This window comes from Haliaeetus albicilla, chromosome 2 (assembly GCF_947461875.1).
Source record: "Haliaeetus albicilla chromosome 2, bHalAlb1.1, whole genome shotgun sequence".
NCBI classification, from domain to species: domain Eukaryota; kingdom Metazoa; phylum Chordata; class Aves; order Accipitriformes; family Accipitridae; genus Haliaeetus; species Haliaeetus albicilla.
Window position 1 is genome coordinate 13,497,925 of NC_091484.1, and position 19,700 is coordinate 13,517,624.

A 19,700-nucleotide genomic window follows, 5' to 3' on the forward strand; every position below is an offset into this window, starting at 1 on the left:
ATTTATAGCCCACTTGGTGGTGTTCTGACACTGAAATGCCAATATTCCCACTACCAGGCTTAAAGATATATACACGTACACTTACGCACAAACAGGCACACACACGCCATATCCTTGAATGCTCTGTAATGCCAAGAGAGACTTGATGATTTGCCCTTATTTTAGCAGCAGCAAAGTGAAAGGAAAATGTGGTGGGGGACATTTTAATACCTTAAACATTTCTATTTACTTGTTTAAGTAATGTTGCTGGTTTATGAATTAGGATCTTTTAATACTCTTTTTTTGTCATCTATTTAATTTAACCACAATATATGTCTTCAAATTCTCACTAAAAATCTTTATCATCTGCTTTTCTTTTATAGTTGATGGGGTCTAAGATCTCTACAGGATGGTGACATTTCTGATAAGAATATCTGCAATTTTTTCTACTTTAGAACAGGTGAACAAAAGGAGCACCAAAGCATTGCCTAAACTTTTTGCAAAGTTATAGACCTTTCTTTACATGGAGAAATTTGGATCAAGTCTCCATCTAATACAATAAGTAATAGTGAATGACACTTGTAGAATCTACAAAACTATGTTTTTTTTAACCAAAGTTGTGAAGGACAGCAAACTGCAAATCACCCACTGGCTTCAGTGGAGTTGGGGTTTTACACTGTGTTTTCTGAAGGGCAATATATCCTTTGATTAGCTCAGTGATAGCAATATAGGTCTTGCTTGCACTTGATCTTCCCTAATTACATTCATTACCTGCCAGCCGTTGGGGTACATCTAAACTCAGTGTAGACACTGTCCTGTCAGCTAATCACCATCTTCATTGCCATCAGTGCTATTCACACAGCCAATACGAATTATGGCTCATGTTATGTAGCTTACCTCTACTGTAAGTAAGGAGAAACTGTACCAGTATTAAATAATTTCAAATTTGTCCATCCACGTTTTATAGATGTTGGTGTAAATGAGCATGTCAGGATCTGGTCCTCACAAAACAAAAATAAAGTTCATTCAGCATCAGTTTGTGTTTTGAACCATGGTTCATCAGAATCTAGATGCAAACTGATTGCTATCACTTTCCTTATTCCTTCATGCTAATAAAATCCCACTACAGCAACACAAAGTCCTCAGAGTAGTCTTTAAAAGAAAAAGAAAAAAAAAAGCTAAATCAACTCTCTAATTCCCATGTAAACTGGGTTTAAGAGTGGAAAATTTCTTTTACCTATTCTTTGGGTGGTACAAAAATCTAAAATTCCTATAGCTCTGCTTCCCTGGGCCAAGTCAAACAAGGATATTGTCCTTTTAATGTCTTAAAGGCTCTGTTTTCTTGTAATGCCAAATGCAATATTTTTTTGAAAACACTACACCAGAAGTTTCCCAGCTGAGAAAACAGGCTGGTGAAAAATGGTTTCAGAAAATGAAATAAACCATGCAAAAGCTGTTCAGGGTGTGTGTATGAAATGAACATCTGGATTTGGCTTGTTAAACTGCCTCTTTTTTTCTGTCTCCCCCCCCTTTTTCTTTTTCTCACAGCTGTTCGAAAGAGTCCTAAGGGCAAAGAGACAGGTCAATGGACTGGGTTACACCTTTTTTTCTTTTTCTTTTTTTCAAACCTCTTTGCACCTACGCAAGGAATCCAGGCCACATGTGTGTTTAATAAGTAGGTACAAACACAAGAGAGAAAAAAAAATATCTCAATTCCTGTTGGTTCTTAGGAGAGACACTGAAGGAAAAATAAACTCCGGATTTCAAATTTTCTCTTTCTCAAAAAAAAGAAACCTTATGGTTCCAATAAAATATTTCTGTAAAAACCCAATGGATTTTTTTTTTTTTTTAAATCAGGGTCTTTACAGAGTATATCTTTTTCTCTGTTCCTTTAGAGAGGAATAACAATGGGTTAATCCTTTACCTGCTGGAGCAAGAGGAAATTATAAAATGCCAATGGCCTGGGTTCACTGAACTCAGTTTTCCTATACCACAAAATAGATACACACATTTATATTGAATAGGTTCATATTTAATTTCAGGCTGTAACTTCCCCAGCTTGAGCAGTCCAGAAATGGAACAGAGAACAAAAAGAACTGAGAAATTATTTTGGGACAATGTTTTCTGAGAAACAAATGATTCGTCTTTTCCTACTGATGCTATGTCCCCTGGCATTGCTAAAGCGATGGCCAACAGCAGAGTGTGTTTCAGCTGCGACAGGCTTCAGCAATGTGCTCCTGGAAGAGCTGTAGGAAGTTCTCTCACCTGGCTCTTCTAGACGAGGTGTGAGGGCTGTGTTAGGTCTGACCCTAGTCTTGGATCATAGGTCAAAGGACCATACTACATATTTCAGCCAGCAGGCAGGGCTGCTAAGATAGCTCTAGTCTGCTGACAGCTCGCTGCATGAAAATACTCCATTCCCTTCGAAATTACAGCCATGTGGCACTGTACCCTCATATACAAACATGGAGACAACCAAGGAGCAAGGCCACCAAACTTGAGCAAAGACAGTTACTATAAGCAAAACCATGCTCTTTATTTAAAGCTCTATTTTCTGCCCAGCTATTAACAATTTCTGTGCTCCGTGTGCTCATGTACACTTGATGCACAGATTTTCAGCTTAGACAGAAGTATTGCACTTGTGTTTACATCTATATAAATACACACCTGCTGCTGCTTAGAGGTTTTGTACACACAGGTGGAAGAGTTTGTGACCCTGGTAGTAGCAAACCTGAACCATGACTATTTACTCCACCTCCTTTTACTGTTGCTCTTCTAAGTTCTGCTTGGGGTTGGTCGCAATATTGCAGTCCAATAAGTAAAAAAAAAAATCCCCCCAAAATCCCAAATCCTTGGGTTTATTTGGGCAATCTTACTTTGGCTAGAAAATTGATGTTGAAAATCAAATACCTGAGTAGAAGTCCTTTGCAAAACACAAGTCCTAGTGCCAGGAAAGAAGCTGTATTGCTTAACATTAATACTATAATTCAGGCAACACAGTGATATTTTCTGGGAAAAAGCCTTTGCACAGTAGCCTCCATCAAAAAGCAAGCTTTCGTTAATAGGTGCTGCACGTACAGACCAGATGAAACACACAGCAACAGTGTTGAGTTTTGGGAAGGTCTTTTCATAGAGGAGAAGGCAGTGGTGTTTGTTGGTGTGATGACCCTGGATTTGACCTACGTAAATACTACCAAGAAAAGAAAAGTTAACAACAAACAAAGGATACATAGAAAAAAATCCCACTCCAATCCCAGCACTTGCTTACCTTTGTATCCTAGGTCTGTATGGGATCCAAGACAAGCAGACAAATCTAAATCTGAAAGAGAAACTTACCTTGTGTTAAGTTGGTCCAATGATGGTTTTAGGGAACGTTTGGCCAGTGAGGAACTAATTTGCCCATATTTTCCAAGCTCATACCTGCTTCAATAGGACTGAAAGACAGAATTACCTCAAAATCAAGCTGAAGGTAAAGAAAATTCTCCTTCTCTTCTCTCCTCCCTCTCTTTTTATAAAAGACCATGAGAAGAGCACGGCAGTGAATATTATTTATGGAGCACCTAATAAAAATGCTATGGGGAAATAATTACTGGAAACATCTGACTGTGTGACTGTAAATGCCTAGGCCCCAGTGTGCTGATTTAATGGACCGCTGCTTTAGTCTGTTATGCCTTGTGCTACTGACTTCAAGTCCCCCTGCCCTCCTATTAAACCACTCGCATCGCTGTTAGATCAGGACTTTATTCTGCAAGCTTTGTGGCAACTTTCCAGAGAGGGATAATGTCAGCAGGGGTGACTCTGTGTTCACAGGGAGGCCTGGAGCCAGCCCTTGGAGAGACAGAGGGCTTCATGAAGAAATCACAGTGAAAACCTGAAGGTTTTGTGGTTCTGGGACTGAACAATGTTTCATAATCCAGAAGCCAGGTGCTTCAGGTATTTCTGAATGACATCGGTTAGATGTGAATTCTTCCCTCTATTTTTCTACTCGTTTATCATTCACAAACCACCAAGCTGTTTCTTATTTTTGGCTGTTTTTTTCCTATTTTAAATATCCCTCTATGATCTCCTGAACCCAGTGGTACAAACCCATGCAGCCTCCCTGCACAAAGGGCATTTCTAACCGAGGATTACTCACAGGCCCTCCACCTTTTCGCAGATAGATGCAAAACGTTAAAATTCACAAAACACCTTGTAAGTGATATGAAAAACACAAGGATTTGAAGTTCCTGCTTTCATTTGCAAAAACAGTCCTGAAGAAAGACCGGAGGGCTATCATTTAAGTACTGCTGCTGACTTGCTAAATGAAGAGCAGAAAGTGAAAGGCAGCTCACTGCTACACTGACAGCAAGAACAAAATCATATCCACTCTTTCTGAACCCAGCAGTTAGCATTCTTTTTCTTTTTTTCCTTTTTTTTTTTTTTTTATTGCTGGTTTTAATGTAATATTTAAGTTGGAACTAAAACAGACCATGGAACATTAAATCACTACCAAATGCAAATTTACCTATATATCTGAACTACATTTTCTCCTACATTTACAAAGCAAAATTCTACCATTTGAACTGTGAGCTCCTATTGCATTTAATGGGAGGCAGCAAACTCCAGACATTACTTGGAATATACATGCACTTATCTTGTTGTTACAGGTCTCCCTCACAGAACTGAAAGAGAGCTTTAGTACCAGACAGTATCTCTCCGGGGTCATACCCAATGAATAGTGTTTTTTGAAAGGATTATTTCAAAGGAACTCTGAAAAAGAATCTAATGACTTGCAAGCTACTGGATTGCAGCATGGGAGGAAGTAGATAATGGAATATGACAGCAATGCATTTTTCATAAACCCAGTGATTTCTATCATAACGAGAAACCCATCTATAATTCGGAGAACTCCCCCCCCGAAGGAAACCTATGCCGGTGCAGAAAGTGCACTGAAGTACGAAATGAAACAATAATGATGATGATGTTACTGATGAGTCCCACAGCTCTGTCTTCCCTTCTGTCTCACTGAGGTTTCAGGCACGATTCAAGAGGAGCAGTTCCAATTCTTCTCTGCCTCGGCATCACTAACCAGGGAAGCTTGCAAGCATACATCAGAGACCTCATGATAGATGCAAAACCCTAGAGAAGAGGCTGTTCTTTATCTGCCGAAAGTTGAGGCCTGCATCTGCTCTCAATTAGCAGGCAATTAGGGGAGTTGAAAACAAACCTGTTTACATTGGCTATGAAGTCTAAAATAATTTGTGAGATGTCAGGACAGGATATTAAGATGTTAATGATGTTGTTTCTTTACTTTTTTGTGTGCAGTGTAGTATCGCATCTTCCTTTTGCAGCTCCATATACAGTAACAGATTGATTGACTTCTGGGAGGGTAAGAAACCACTGGAGGCTGGTTTGGATGGGAGGAGAAGTCGTGTCTTACAAATAGTACATATGGGAGACCTGAGGATGAAGACTTCTTTGCAAAGAAAAGAAGGTCGTTGTTCATTTTTAATTGTGAAATAATGTCATGTTATGGATTACAGTATTCAAAGGTTTCAACCACAATTCCCATAGTAAAGGCCCCGTCTGCAATGTCCTGTGAAAGTCAGAAACAGTGACGAAACAAATCCAAAAAAGACTGTCTGCAACTTCACTGGACTTGCTCTGGTGGAATAGTTCTGACCCCAGTTCTCCCTCTGCAAAAGCCAACACAGGCAAGTGACCATGGTACAGGGAGGCTGTTTGCTCCCCGAGCAAGCACCCTGCATGAGACATCTAAGGAAAACTGTGATCTCTGAACTTCAGATTAACATCTGGGATAGGATCCTGCTTATTTCTGTGTTGCTTCCTTCCAAATAGCTATTTACAACACTGACTCTTTCAGAAGAAAATTTTCAGCAGTGACCCCTCAATTCAGCAGCATCTACCAGGGTGAGGTTGCTTGAGGTTCAGCTATCGCTTCTTGGTTTTGCTTGGGTCATTTCTGATCAGTCCCATGAAAAAGGCTTTGCAGAAACCCATGTCCTCCTTGAACAGAAAATGAAAAGCAGCATTAGTATCCTTTGCTTCTGAAATCACAGAACTAGTTTTCATTAGCACAATGTGGTACAAGAATAGTGCAATAGATGAGGAGAGCTGCAGAAAACACCTGCCTGGAATGTGAGTTTTGTACTTTATTTAATACAATAGGTACCTTTCCTACTGACTGCCCAGGTTAATTCTGTCAAACTTACAGTAGGGCTTATTGCCATATTAACCTTATATAATACAGTCATCATATCTTATCTTTGATCCTCAAAACTAACCAAAAAATAATTCTAGTAAACAATCCACTTCAAGTTGACAAAATTACATTTTTACAGTTCCAACGAATCAACCTTGTTACCGTAATTATTTATGTCATGCAAACACCCTGCCCTCAACATTTCAAAAAGCCAGCGAACAAAAAGTGCACCACAGGTGCCACTGTGCCCTCTTGTGTTCTTCTTCGGGCCATCTCCTCTCTTGTCCTTTTTTTTTTTTTTTTTTTTCCCCCACCACACAATATGGATCCAGCTCTAATAAGAGCCAGGTGTTCGAGCCCCCAGGCTACAAAACAGCTTTAATTATAATATTAATAGCATTCTGCTAAATCAGAAAAAACCAAATAGGTCAGTATTTGTGGTTATATTTTTCAATGTCCTGGTGTTTGTTTTCTTTCCAATTTTATATTTCTTACTGGCATTTATAATGCCTAAGAGACATTCCAGAGGCCAAAATACAGGCAATGTGATCTTTGCATGATACTCCTAACTTTCCACAAAAAGAAATACCAGGAGAAGATCAGATCTACATTATACCAGCCCCAGAGGTATACCCTTGAGTCTTGACCTCCTTTGATGAAAAGCAGAAGAGCTCAGTATTATTAGTATTTATTGTTATTATCTTAATTGCTACTATTATTAAGCAGGCCATGAAATATATTAATATAAATAACACAAACATAGACATTTGGAACACAAATTCCAGCACAAAGAAAAGACACCTCTTATTTACCAAATATTAAACCAAATTTATTTAATACTTTCCATTAATAACTTTTGCAGATGCATGCTGTATAAGAAGTCAGTCAATAGTAAAGGTTAGGACAAACATGTACAGTATGGGAATGCCAGCTGGTCTCCTTGGTGGATACTTATTATTTAAAACATTAAAAAAAGGGGGGGCTCTGTTAAAAGAAAAACATTATATTAATTTAGTTTCTGTCAATAACATTCAGATCAAGTCAGTTCAATTAAAAAGTTGAAAAAAATTAAGCTTTTGACAGTTCATTTGCTGGTGGAAGGAGCCTATCCTGAGGCAGGGGGAGAGGGAGCTGCAGGGCGACAATTCTGTTTCACAGCATCCAGGCTTAGAAAGACACTTCTGTTCTGCATGGTGCTGGAAACAAAACTTTTCATATGCTTTCACAGAAGCGGAGTCAGTTCATTTCCATGGGCATCGCACAGCTCTCCTGACTACGCCCCCGCAGTGCAGCCCCCTCCCCATGGGGTGCCAGGCAGGAATCCCCACTCGCTGGCATCTTCGTCTGGCACAAACAAACCATTCCCTTTTGCTTAAATGACACTTGGCTCAACATCTGCTTGCCAAACCATGCCCCTTCTGCTTACATCCCTCTTACCGAAAGTAAAACCAGGGTATGCACTGAGCCCGGTCATTCGGTTGGTAACACTGGATGCAGCGAGCCCAATTCATTCACTCCCAACTCTATTGACTCCTTGCAGCTGAGAGTAGTAAAACATGTTTTTGTCAGTAAACTACGCTACTGTGACTCAGACATTGACACACAGGGTGCAGTTACCGTGTGTACAGTAACACAGTGCCATATTTAGAGTTTCTAACCATAACCACACTTGCAAAAACTGCATTCGATCAGCAGCCAGTTTCCCGGACTCTCACTCCTTGTTTCTGACTTCAGGAATTCAGATTATTTGTCTTGTACCAAATAAAGTTGCTTAGGAGATAAAACAGTAAGATGGAAAAACAGACGGGCCTAACAATTAGCTTTAATCTGTTCTGGCTTGAATAGATAATGCTTACAGTGGAAAACAGCAGATAGTAAAAAAAAAAAAAAAAAAAAAAGCAGCAAATTGAAACCTAACATGAAAATAAGTCTTTTTCCTTTTTTAAAATTTTTTTTTAACTTTTCGTGTTATCCTTAGCGGCACATATGTAATTTACAGAAGTGTTGGCCAATCTTCATTAACTACATTTGTCCTCATTAAGGCTGCTTGTGAATATCAGCATAGACAAAGCAAGAAGACACACAGAGGAAGGTGTTTCAGTTCAGCACTGTGTGACTACTGCTGCTTGCTGCAGTTAGCCATCAGGAGGGAACATTTCAGCTGTCTTAGCTGAAGATTTTTTTTTCCGTAAAGATCAGGTCTGGTGCAGTGTAAAGGCTCTCTCACTTTCTTTTCTTTCTTTTTTTTTTTTTTAAATAACAAGCCAGGTATTGCTGGTAGGATGAAGAAAGTTGAGAGATTCACACAATCATACGGGATATTTTGGGATTAGTGAGGATCAGAAGCTCACGCTTTCATTGCAAGAGAGACTGTTTAACAGTGAGGCGAGCCGAGATCAAAGATACCTGTCCTGGGAAAGGAAAGGCAGATAAACATCATGAGTTAGAGAAGGTGACGAGCGCAGGAAGAGGGGATCCGGGATATATCGGATAACTCTGACCCAAAACATCTACTGCCTGGTAAGGAAAAGGAGTCCTATACAGGTGTATTTATTATTTTGTCTATGCTGGTTTCTTTCCCATGCTATTTCAGAGAGAATCACTTTAATACCATAGGCAACACCTGCACACAGCTGCTCCCAGGGAATTACACGGGTAATGCCTGTGGGGTCAGGAGTCTAAGAAAACAGCATGGACCAAGTCCAAAAGGTCACGGCTGGTCCTGTGGTTTTAGGGCAGCTGCACCACAGAGCTTCGCTGCCTTGAGTATGCTACCAGGCACTGAAGGACAAAGCCTCCCAGCAGATGAGACTTGGCACAGTGACTGGGGGACGTCCAGTGTCTGGGAGAGCTGCTCCAGAGAGCGGGAACTGAAGCCCTTCCAGTGTCCACTCACTCGTCCACCTTTGTGGCCAGCTGGTACAGTACTAGCACATCCCACTCAGTGTGGTACTAGGTGGCTCTGCATAGCAGAAATTAATTTACTCCACTCTGAAGGCAAAATTGGGTTGGCAAACTGTTCAGCATATTTTATTCTTTATTTTTAGTCATTCTTTTAATGAATAGACATCATTTGGGCAATGGGTGTTTTGGCTTTTTTTTTTTTCTTTTTTCATTTTAATAGAAAGAAAACAAAGGGCAACAGTAAAAATTATCATAAAAGGGAATCAGCTATTGCGCTGTTCAGATTACTTCAAGTGCTGAGCTCTGAAGAGCCCTCTTCTATCAACAGCACTTATATGTGCTACTGACCTGGTTCCTTTTGATCCATTATCAAGGCAGGGAAACAGTTGTGTCCAGTTATCCAGGATACAACTGAAACTAAAAAAAAGAAATCAGAACTGTGAAAATTAAGGCACTTAGCAATATTGCTATTTTACAGTGGACCCTGGAAGTCCCTTAGGTGGGATCCCTGTCCTTGGCACCCTCTTCTCCATTGCAAAAGGCTCAGAATTGCTCTGGGTCCATCCATCGCCTCTCTGGAGGCTGGCAGCTCGGGAGAGGGGGCTGGCTGGCTCTGCTCTTTCTGTTTATTTTCTGGGAAGTCAGGCTTGGTCAAGTGGGATGAATCTTGTGCTCATTTTAAGAAAGTTTATATTTGACTCTGGTAGGGCTGGGGAGGAGGTGAATGATAGGAAGAGGCGGGAAGGATCAGAGATCTTGTGGGGCTGCCCCCACAACACCACAAGCAGCCCCATTACCAAGGCAGCAAGAAGATGAAGCAAAGCACCAAAATCAAACACACTTGTTGGTTTTGGTTTTTTTTTTTCAAAGCTCGGAGATGACTCTAAATCTAAATCCATCTCTTACTCCATAGCTGACCTTGTGGCTCATGAAAAAATTTAAACTAAATCGCCTACTTTTAAAAACCATCTTCTAAACTATGGAAAAACACTTCCTAACTTTGCAGCACAACCTGACTTATTCTGCAGCAACCATCTCTATTTGCTCTCCGCATCTTGGGGGTTTCAAAGTCTCATCAGCCACTGCTGCCCTGCAAGGGAAAGTAAGGGGATGCTTTTTTAGTGCAGTTTTTGGAGCCATTCTGCTGGGACAAGGCACAGAAGTGGAAGTGGAGAAAGGATCTGACCCAGCCTGGAGTTTCGCACCAGCTTTGCACAGTTACATGAAGCACTTCTAATCTTTTGGGGCCATATCCTACCAGCGGGATAATGGGAACAGTTGATGCAAAGCAGTGGCTTTGCATCTTTTGCAGGGTAGGCATGACATTATTCCCTCCCCAGTAACTGTGCAGAGGGAGTGTAAGCCATCCTGCCTTGGCTGCACACAGAGGAAGCAGTAAATGGAGATGCTCTGTGCAGACTTTGCATTCCCCCATGCGGTGTAAACCAAAACCAGTTCCTGCAATTCTGTGCAATAATATAGAAAGCTTGCTGGATACTTCTCCCATCTGTCTCCTGTGGGTATAGACTCCTGGCCTCTGAGGAAACCAAGAATGCCATCCTTCTAGATTTATAATCACAGGGATTTATAAAATACAGTGTTGTTGTTAGGTGCCTTGAAGTGAAAGGGGGAAATAAATAAATAAACTACATGGGCGCTGCCACTGGAAAAAATAAAAAAATCTGATCTCAACCAACCAACCACATTTACTACTCTGCATCCATGGCCAGGCTTGCTACATAAACCACCACTGTCATCCCTTCATTCTTTTCAATATGTCTTAGGGGCATCCATCTTCCTTAACACAGCGTCCCTGATTTCAAAAGCCAGACAAATTAATTCCGGGAATCCTATGGTGGGGAGACATTAAAACCCATTTAGAGGTTTCTGTGGAAGCCTCTCTCCATGCTTATTTCAGTCAACTCAGACTCACAGTGTAGCATGCTGGAGCCAGCCTAAAGGAGCAGGAGGTTATAGGTCTGCGGCAGACTGCAGGGACACGCTGTGTCAGGCTTATGCAATAACCGAGGGGTTTGTTTTCTGTGGTAGGGTGTCGATGGTGCGTACGTGGGAGGAGGGGACTGGGCAGAGCTCTGTTTTAGAGAACTAAATTAAATATTTCTTTTATTTTCTTTTTAACTCCTTCATTCTTAGTTAAGGCATTAAATCTCTTAAGCTTCATTTCCAGAGACCAGCTGCCTTCAAGATTTCCTCTACAGCTCTCCAAGACTAGGAAAAATAAAGGTGGAAAAAAAAAAGGAGGGGAGCTAAGCCACAGTATTCAGAAGAAATGTGTCTAACAAATCTCTCGGGGTCTGAAGAAAGAAGGAGGCTTCCTACAGGTTTGGGTGTTTAAATTACCCCTCTGGGTCAGGTGTTAAGTAGTATCTCTCCTTCCAACATGTAATCATTTCTATTGCTAAGTATCTCACTTGTTCTGTTTTCTAATGGCTGTTTTAAGACGTGTAAAGAGCTGAGAGGATGGGGACAGGGAACTGCCTCCTGACTTACCTGGCCCATGGACGACAGGGTCCGCGGGTCACACGTCAGCTGCACCACGGTCGCCCGGTTGCACTCTTAGCCGCTGGCATAGAGCATTACAGCACATTTTCCTTTCTCTAGCTCATAAAAATCATGTGTTTTGTCAATAACCCCTCCTATTTTTATATTAATTTTGTGGAGAATTTTTTTTTCCGGGTATTGTCGAACCTTGCTTCAGACAATCCACGGGTAAAATAAACATTTCCTGAAGATACATTTCCTTCCTTTGTGCTTCAGAAGAGGAAGAACACCTTGTCCTAAGCGGATATGCTGAAAGGTTTGGGTTGTTTCAGAGAATTGACCATCATTTGGAGCTAAGCTCACACCTTAGCTGTGACCTACCTGCTATTTTTAAGAGCAGAGAAGAGCACTCAGGGCCGCATCCCCCCTGCAAGGACTGGAGCGGTCCGCACCCAGTGTCTGCCTCCAAACTGCCTGCATGTGCAGCCTGCTCTGCCTGGATCCACACCCCCTTCTGCAACTGAAGTTAGTGAACATCTCCCACCTTCAGCAAAGGCCAAACCAAAAACTCAGCCCTGCTTAGTCCCCTGGTCATTGGGATATGTTTGATCTAGCCACTAATACTATGATTATATTGGTTTCTTTCCCTTTGAGAACTGCAAGCAGAAGCCAAAGTGGTCAACTGGCACTCAGGGAAAATAACTGGTGATAAGAAGATAAGAATATGAGTTGTTGTATTACAGCTGACATCCTCCTCATGCTGACAGCCAGGATTTTGGACGAAGGTGGCAGAACTCCCCAGCTATTCAGGCGTTACGAGAAACAATGAACAGAGCCTTTTCCAATCATCTGGGCCAGCCAGCCCAACCACAGAGACACTGAGGAAAAAATGGAAAAGGACCAGTTATGTTCTGGGGGAGCTTGTTGTTGCCAGCATTTCCACACCCCATCATTTATATGGTATTTCTGCATTGCGTGAGTTTGCAAAGTAAGATTGCAAAGCCAGTGCAGTTTCCAGACTGCAGCATGAGAGCAAAGAGAGGTATCTATCTTGTTATGCACTTGGGACTAAATGCTTTTTGGCTATAAAGGACATAAGCTACTATTAGAAAACTGCCTTACAGACAATGTCTATGAACACTTGAGAAGACAGGTTCAAAAGCAGCCTTTCAGGGAACAGAAACTAAATGCAAAGGAACAGAAACTAAATTCCTTGAAAGATCTATAAGAAAAAGATACAACAGACACATTAATTATTTAGCAAAACTCAGATGTCCATTAATGGCTACTTAGACAGCATTCTGGCAGTATATCCTATCTACTGTATCACTATTGTATCCCTGTAACTGCACATTTTGCTTTGGTATGTTCATGAGCCTTTTCTCTTGGTCCTGTCAATGAGGGTGAGGCTCTGAGGTTCCCCAGCTCATTACGAGAGGTCTCTATTACCATGCCCACTCCTAAAGCCAGCACCCAAAAAGCCTTCCATGGACCGCTGAACAGCAAAATGAAGTCATCAACCCTAGGGAGAAAGAAGCTGTGACAGATTTTTTTTTTTTTTAGCTGTAAATCAGTGAAGCCTCATTTTACTAACACATCGGATCAGATCCTCATCTCCATCAGCCATCAAAGCTTCATAATGTGACTGAGATCAGGACCTGGCCAATAAAAATAGAAAGCTTGGAGAAGTCATATTCAGTGCTCTTGGGCGCCGCCTGCAGGCTTTGAAACTGCAGTTTACTAATAACCACTCCAAAAAAACATTGAACATAGTCATTTGTGGAATAAAAAGGGGACTTATGACACTAAAATTCCTAGAGAAATCAAGGACTGAAAATAGGAGCTTTTTTTCCATTAAGTTTTGAGTAAGCAGAAGCTGAAATGTGCAATTTATTCTTACAATGAGTTTTTGTCATGATTTAAATCCAAAAGGTAAAATTTAATAAACAAGCCAGAGGGCCATAAACTCACACAGATCAACCTGGGAGGAAACATGCACAGGAATTTTCCCAGATGTTGCTCTCTCTAACACAACATTGTGCTTTGACGAGGCCTCACAGACTTTTAGCCACATAAATGCCTTTGAGGATCCTCATTCCAGCCCCAAAAGGTAGACCACGTATGGAGATTTACAAAGTTGCTGCTACTTTCGAGCTCTTTTTTTCCACTCATTTTTGTAACACTTTATGTTTCCAGACTGTAAAAGTCCAGAGGCTCTGGCCTCGGTGTCCACAGACAACCTCATCAAAGGTGTGATAACAGAGCAAGACGGCAACGTGCCATCTGGAAGCATGGGCAAACCCCTGTTGGAGCTACCTGCCCATGGTGAGCAGCTCTCCTGGAGGTCTGATGTTCTATGTGCCTTCCTTAACCTCTTTGTTCTCTGACTTTTTCAAGAGGCCTTGAAACGGTTTCCCAAAAGGCGCTGCATTTGTTCTGGCAGCCATCCATATTTTGCTTCCTTGCAGCCCTCTGGGTCTGAGGCTGCTGCTGTCTCCCCTTCTGCTCCTAGTCCCACCACTTCCTCCCCATGCCCCGTGCTTGAAGTACAACTCCACTCAAAATGACCCAGTTAAAAAAACACAGGTTATTTGTTGATGGAGCACATTACACACTCAAAGACACAGTCAAGAACAGCTTAAAGGGGATGTGGGGGCCTCCTAGGTTAAGTAAAAGTCATTTCTGATATGCAGCTCGCTTGGACAGCCTAAGCCTAGCTGCGGACATGGGATTTGCCCTGCGCATGTCCGTGCACGGGGCTGGAGGGAACGGCAGCACCTCCTGTGCCCCAGCTGTGCCTTGGCACAGGGGGACCCACTGGGGATGGAGGAGGGTGGTGGGGAGGGCAACTGAGTCCTTTGCAACATCGTATGGTCCATTTTCAATTCTGAAGGAGGTAATAAGCGGAAGGTAAATTGAAGAGGGAAGGAGTTAAAACAATTCCAACAATGGAAAAATTAACTTACCTTTTCTGGTGATCTCAGACCTGGCATTGGATCTTGGCTGTATTGACCTGTGACATCGATGGCCGTTAAAATTTAGCTTTCAAAATCCTATTTTCTTCATAGACAAAGAAGCAGCTTGCTCTACACCCCTCCTCAGGAAATGCATACTCATTTCTATAAAGAATAATAAGCATTTTTTCAAAATATTTCCAAAATGTTTTTCATGTTTTTACCAACTTGATTCAAACTGAAAACACTGATTTGGTTTTAAAATCAATAGAATCATAATAAAGTCTAAAAGTTACTAGTTTACTGGCATTTGTTTATTTATTTATTTATTGTATAAATATAGAAGAAAAAGGAAAAGAACAAAAGGAGGGAATTCAACCAGAAATACAGACCTGATAAATCTATAAAAAGGCTGTATTCATTTGCAAACTTCTTCTCCCCCCAAAAAGTGAAGCATTTTACCACTCTAAGAATTTTTCATGGAAACTGCTGTATTGTCCACATGACTATATTCAACTTTAAAAAAAATAGTACTTTGAGAATACATTTTAACCATCACTCATAAAATATAGTCTTTTCTTCTTTTCAATGCTTTCTCTCATATGTCAAGTCTCTACCAGAAGTTCAAGGCCCTTCTCGTTGAAAAAGAAAGAGGGGAAGGAGACAGAAGCAAGAGTGAGTGCTAGAGGGGGGTGGGGGGGATGCAGAAGGAGGAGACAGGAACAGCCCTGACACAGCAGAATTGGTAACAGTTCCATGTCTTGTTGAAAATCTCCAGTGGGAGCTACAGAAATCCATCAGTGTCCTGAATGACTGGTCACTTGAGGTTTATACAGCACCACACGAAACATCAATTAGAAAGGGAACCAGCTGGCAGGACAGCTAATATCACAGGGCTGCAGAGCCCAGCACCACAAATGCGCATGAAGCAAACACGGCACCACGCACTTCACGCGTCCAAGGCTTGCAAGGGGACGGCTGCATATATGGATTGCCGGGGCGGGGGGGAAGGAGTAAGATATGTCCGTCTGGCTATTGTCAATTAGCGTTTAAATTTTAATAGGGGCCTGAGTGGTATTTTGTTTCTGGTTTAGGCTGAAGCCTCTCTCTGAGGCTGGCTGCTTCTTCCCCTAGAGAGCAAAACACCAGCCAAACCTTTCTAAAATATTACCACTCTTCTTATTAGGAGATTTTTCTTCTGAAGGAGGAAGAACTAGATCTAAAAGGGATGCAGGGAAAGCACTGTGAATGCTTTTTTTCCTCTTATAGATAACCTGAAACCTGAGTGTTAATACCCATGTAAGAATGTGTGGGAGTAAGGAACAAGGATTAAAAGTCTATCGTTATGGAGTGCTTTTTCCTCCAGAGGATCCCAGTGTCCTTTACACCACCAGTAACACTAATTTCACTGGAAAGCTGTGAGCACATAGCAAGTAAAGGATAGCCAAGACACCAAGGAAACAACGTCCAAGAGACCCAGCAGTGTCAAGAACTCCACCAACCTCACCAGTGAAGCTGACAAAAAATACACAAGAAATTAGGAAATAAATACTCCTGTGCTGCTGCTATCCTGAATAATGTAACAACAGTCAACAGAAAATAAGAATAAGGCAATTAACAGACATAACACCCACTTATGAAATGCAGGCATTGACTGAGTGTTGCCCAGAAGGCAGTCGGATAGCATCACTGTATGACAGACTTCAGGAAATGAAGTGCCATATCTATGTGAAACTAAAGGCGATATTTTGAACAGGAAGTTGGTTAGAAATGGGAACAGCAGAATAAATACAACGGCAACGAGAAGGAAAACAAAACCATAGTGTGCTTTTCAACTATCTAAAAAAAAAATTGGCATTTAGAGCAAAACTAGGAAATATTGGCTTTCTTATGTATACAGCTTATTTACAAATGCTTCCACATTCTATACTTACTTAAGTACAATAAAAGCCCAACAAAGTGGAGTAAATAGTCAAGCATGGGCTCATTGGAGCCATTCTCACGCTGCGCTTGAATAGAGCCTATCTCTGTGGTTAAGTGCAGACTGCCCTGTGCATGAGTCCACCTGCACTCCCACCAGTTTCAAGCCCTGTTGTTGTATTAGCATGGCATCTTCCCTGAACTCTTAAGCTTAGATCCCTCAGAAAGGCCTATTAGCCCAGATGCAGTGCCATGGTACAGATTAAATGGCACCTAGACCATAGCCAGCCTGCATCAAAACCAACTCAGCCCACCAGCGGAGCAGACGTGGCTGTACCCATCCAGCCAGACACACCTGTAGATTCAAACAAAGGTGGCATCTTTCCAGGCTGCCCATAAAGGACACATTGCTTTCCAAAGTGGTTTCTTTCCATAGCTCTGACAGAATGGCATATGGCCTGGGTCTCACAGAAGTGCAGCCCCCAACCTTCTGCAGACTCCAGCTATAGTCTAGTCTCTCTCTATGTGCCCAGACATGTTCCTTTAATGTCAGTGGCAAATCTCCTTTTTGCCTCAGCTTGTTATGGATTTGGTCAAGCCTGGTCTTGTTTCTTTTGAAGTCAGCAGGAAAAATCTAGTGGGGGAGAGGATAAAATCTATTTCCCAGTCTCTAGCTTCTTTTAAATGCCAGATTATCCTCGTGCAATGCAACCTGAAGTCCTCCACTCTGACTGGTCCCGTTCCTTCAGCCACTTGGTTTTATTCTCTGGAGTTTGTATCCTGGAGTTCCAGCAGCAGCAGCAAAAACAGCTGCCAACATCCTGGGAATATCTGCCTTGAAATCTCAACTACTGTGTGAAGTTGCTGCTCTTCAGTTTGAGATATGTGTTTGCAAAGGAAATCTGTCCAACAACAACATTGAGAGAGGAAAAAAAAGGAGGAAAAAGGGCTTTATATAACAGAATTAACAGAGCTGTTGCAATAGTAACGTGAAGTTAACAGGCAACTTTTCCTCCTCCTTCTCTGCCCCCACCCCAACCTCCTCCTCTAACAGCAGTTTCATTTGTTTTTGTTTCCAAGCTTCTTTTACTGGCCACTCACACAGCCCCGCTCCCTTTGTCTAATTTGGATCTCGAACTTCCATGCAACTGACTCTTGCTGTAACTGTAAATCTTTTTATGGCCCTTCTGCCTCTGAACTGTAAAAGCAATGCCACTGTAAGCTGCCTAAATGGATCGTAAATCCACTTAGTGCACTGAATGAGGAAAAAAGTTTTTAAGGGAAAGAAGGAAAAAAAAAGGCAAACTAAGGTGGCTGGAGGGACACATGGGAAAAAAAACCCAAGAATGTATTTGCTAAATGGAACCAAAATAACAGGAGTCAAAGGGAAAATATGAATGCTGGGGGGGAAAAGATGAAATAATGCATCTTGGTGGTAAAAACAAACTGCTTCTGAAGGGCTGCTCAGTTTATTAACGCTCAACGATTTACAGGAGGATGTTGGTTGCCCTCCACTCCTGTTGGCATCAGTAGGACCTGGTAGCACTGGGAGAGTCTACAAGACTTCTAGCAGCTAATAGACTCTCTTTTTCCACTGGGTGGTCCAGGGACTGGTATCTGGGTCTAATTCTAGCTCTTTTGCACTGCCTGACTCATAGGTTTAATCGTGGCCTCATGCCTCAGTTTATTCCTCTGTAAATGGGAGATAAAGATATTCCCCTTATTTGTAAAATGTTTTGAGAGCTGCTTAAATGCCACCAGGGAAGGGGCAGAACTGATTCCTGTGGCAGTCAGTAGCAACAGTTCAATTTGTTTCTGTAGAAGTGGAGCTAGCCCAAAATGGGCAACCTTTGTCTATGTAATTTATTGCATTTATCACCATGGTATCTGAGCTCTAAGAGTATTATCCAAATTCCACTGAATTCACTGAGTGTCTTTCCACTGCTTTCAATAAGTTTTGGATTTGACCCCAAAGTCACAAAAAACCTGAGGAATATGTCAAAAGAATGTAAGTGGGTGTGAGTTGAAATTGAGGAGTTTGGAGACTGGAGTATGCAGAACAGTAGCTATTTAAAGACCGAGTTTGCTACTGCGTGTTCCCTTTTAATAGGGTTATATAAATATATTCCCGTCTCAATATATGTGGAAAAACAGGCAGTGAGGTGAGACTCTATTGCTTTATTTCTTATGGGAAATATTGTGCATAGCTAAACCACCTCTTCCCCTTTCCTCACCCACCACCCACAGTCCCTGGAAGCCTTCAACAGCTGTGTACAGTGTGAAGAGGCACATCCGGGAGCTCTGCGAGAGTTAAAAAGTTCACAGGCCTGCCTTTATAATAAAGCCCCTGTTTTCATTGCTTCGTACTTTGCCTTAAAGACTTGATCTGAGTTTTGGCACTCAACATGTCAGAATGGGAGGGGAGACTGGTTATGCCTTTTATTATTATTATTATTTTATTGCTCTGCTCCCTTGCAAGGAAAAGAAGAGGAAAAAAAATAAAATAAATGTTCTTGCTTGGCTCTCTGCAAAGACCAAATGAATTTCAATACAGGTCTCTCAGGCCAGGTGTGCCCCCTGCAGAAAGTCACTGCCAGAGTGGACGCCAATTGGCATCTCAATTACCATTCTCAGGAAAAAAAGTCATTGGCCAAAGAGGACTGAGAGGTGAACGCTTCTCTTTTCTCACCGCTACCATATGTGCAGTGCACTGACTGATAGTTCAGGTCAGGAGACACTGATACTATAACTTAAAAGAATCCTATTAAAGTGATGGAAAACTTTGACTATGAAGAGTGGGGTCTGCACCTGGATAGTAATTATGTTTCAAAGGAAATCCATCTGGTATTTTATTGCTTATTCTGTCCATGCACTTTGTGTACAAGAAAAATACAAAGGCTGGAATATTTCATATTGGGAGGCTCCTAAAAAGCTGTTTACACTCTGTCAGGTCAATAAGCTACACAGATTTTTGCAATATTCTCTCAATTATGAGTAACAATTGGAATACACATTTTTTTTAAAACTTTCCTAAAAACACTAGCATGGATCCTTGGAACAGGCAAACTCCTGCAGACTCCACCGAACTCCATGAAGCTCATACACCCAAAAAGCAGCTAAGTCTTCAGTATCTGGAAAGTTTTATACCTGCAGCTGAAGTCAAGTGAAGCTTATTTTTGCCATCAACAGAGCTAGAGCAATCTGCAGGCTGCACTGAGGATTGAACTCTGTCTGCATGT

The 19,700-nt window shown here is 41.6% G+C and overlaps 1 long non-coding RNA gene across 1 annotated transcript in view; it reads right to left on the bottom strand.

Moving 5' to 3' along the window:
- Window positions 1-1,940: 1,940 nt before the first annotated feature.
- The window catches only part of LOC138688161 (uncharacterized), a 46,290-nt gene continuing 28,530 nt past the window's right edge, over window positions 1,941-19,700 (bottom strand). The window contains exons 2-3 of the long non-coding RNA XR_011327217.1: window positions 14,554-14,706; window positions 1,941-5,985 (exon numbers count right to left, since the gene is read on the bottom strand). This is a non-coding gene — a long non-coding RNA (uncharacterized lncRNA). The remainder of the gene's footprint in view (window positions 5,986-14,553; window positions 14,707-19,700) is intronic.